This window comes from Aplysia californica, unplaced genomic scaffold, assembly GCF_000002075.1.
Source record: "Aplysia californica isolate F4 #8 unplaced genomic scaffold, AplCal3.0 scaffold01225, whole genome shotgun sequence".
NCBI lineage: Eukaryota > Metazoa > Mollusca > Gastropoda > Aplysiida > Aplysiidae > Aplysia > Aplysia californica.
In genome coordinates this window covers 99922-102302 of record NW_004798495.1, presented here as the reverse complement: position 1 = coordinate 102302, position 2381 = coordinate 99922, and the positions used below count along the sequence as shown (strand labels likewise).

The following is a 2381-nucleotide window of genomic DNA, read 5'->3' as shown; positions in this document are numbered from 1 at the left end:
TGTTTGTGTGTGTGTGTGTGTGTGTGTGTGTGTGTGTGTGTTGATATGTACTACAAACAGATCTCAGAATACCCTTCTCAGTCTTCTGTTTCGCAATCGAATCTCAAGGCAAAAGCGAAAATGTGAGAGAATAATTATAAATAACACGATCATTTTCGTCGCCCCACCGCGAAGCCTTATCGTTAACTCTGCCTTCCCCCCAAAACAGTATGACTTCTTCCACATTCCGCGAGGGACACAAAAAGAAGGAAGTGACATACTCTCCAGAATAAGGTGAATGCCCCCAGGACTCTAAGTCCTCCCCAACTCCCCAGAATTTCCTACATACGACACCTCGGGTGTTGCCACCGCCAGCCCCGTCAACTCGGACAATGGTAATTAATGGGTTCCACGGACGCGGGAATTTTGCTGCTCTCACTTGAGAAAGGAGGGATAACTAGACTAGAGAGGAATCCCGATGTGTCCTGAAGAATTTGCGGGGCTTGTTATAGGCTTTGGTGACCTTGGCCAGTTAGATGCAACATGCATGTTTTTCGTTGTTTAAAACAATTTTTTGTTGCTTGTTCACTTTTTATATAATTATATAAAAATATGTATACACAAACACACAATCAGGTAACAAAAGAGTACTGTCTATACTTTCTCCAACTTCCATATGCCCTTACAGCTCCGAGGCTTTGTCGTAAAACGGTATAGGTGTAATGCTTCTATCAACACGGTTGGGTTTCTCAAGAGGGAGGAACCTCTAAGTTTAACGACCATCCCTAAAAGGACAGAGCCAAATGGGAAATTCGTGTAAAATGCCTTTCCCAAGGGCACAATCTCGAACCGGGCTGAGGTTTGAACCCCAAAGCCACAATCTCACGATAATGAGTCCGGCAGTTTACCTAGTAGACCATCGACGACACTTTGACATATTTGCGCCATACAGAGATAAACATTCTGTATAGAGCAATTTACAAATAGAAATCTACGTTGGTCTCACGTAGATCTGATAATGCGATATAGTTTGCGGTAGGGGGTCTCCCTCCTTCTTGTCAATTCCATTAGTCACTTTAATCCTTTTAAAATGAGGTTGGACTTGATTTTTTATAACGGATTTTGGTTTTGTTTTTTCTTGGAATAAGGTACGGAAGACAGGGAAGCAGCACAAAGGGGGGGGGGGGGGGTGGTGGTAGAGATGTTAGAAATAATAAACTTGTACTGTCTCCAACAGATGTGTATTTTACTTAGTCGTACAGCCTGATATCATTCTTGCTGCTGGTAAGATTATGCAGTCTGGATGGCCATAACTTTAAGATTACAAGGTTCACCATCGAATATCAAATCTGACACAGGCATCGCCTTTTATGGTTCTATTTTGCTCTGAAGCTTTCAAAAAAAACATTTAATCTGATCTTTCCCAGTCACCTATCTATTTAAGCTGTCCAAGTAGGTTTCTCTGGGTATACCCTGTCCTGTTTGTATTCAATTCTGCCGGTGAGAGTTAGATGTTCATGACCTTCATATTTATTCAAGTTCAACATACAATGCATTTGTCTTTTCCAGGTTGTTTTTATCAGCGAAAGACCCTCGTGAGCTTTTTAAAGTACTATCTCATTTAATTAAATTCTTTTCTTTCCAAGAAATTCTTGGCTAGTGTGGTCTGCTTCTTCTTTCCTATCAAACATCTATCGTCTTTTTCTCCCCTTCTTCTTTGTTTTTGTTTGTTACTCCCTTGTAACACCTCTAATCTTCTGGCGCCCGTATGACCTCATGCAATTGCAAGCGACATAAAACCTCTACTAAAACTGAAAGAAAGCTAAAAGAAATCCTTATCAATCAGATCCTCATACGGCTAGCAGTACTGTTGGAGTGTTGCCTGTGGTGTAGAGGCTAGGTGTCTTGCCGACGTAAGACTTTATTATAATATGTGAAGCATCGTGGTGAAATCAGGCGCTTGTCAAAATAAAGAAGACAAAGAAAATGGCAATTTTATCGGTGTTAGGTATGTTTTTTAAATTCCTTCTTCTGTGGCTAAACTCCTTCTATGTATTGAATTCACCGAAAAAGGTTGATTAAAAGCACACAAACTGTAAATTATTTTAAGTTTTCAAGGACTCCCAAGGTATGGATGTCACAAACTTTGATGGCCATTTTCTCTCTAATTTTTCCTCTGAAACAAGGCGATCCCTGTCTCCTTCAATTATTGTAAGCATATCTTTTCAAAACAAACGTTGTTGTTTTTTTTTAAACCCAAAGCATGACAAATGGATAGGCTTTGAGATAACCCCACATGTCCAAAAATTGACAAGCGCCTGAATCCACATCATTGTGACATGTATTACGGTTGTGTGTGTGTGTGTGTGTGTGTGTGTGTGTGTGTGTGTGTGTGTGTGTGT

At 40.5% G+C, this 2381-nt stretch overlaps 1 protein-coding gene across 3 annotated transcripts in view; it reads right to left on the bottom strand.

The window, feature by feature from the left end:
• The window catches only part of LOC101857164 (delta-type opioid receptor), a gene marked incomplete at its 3' end in the record, with an annotated part of 101242 nt that overhangs the window by 3541 nt on the left and 95320 nt on the right, over positions 1 to 2381 (bottom strand).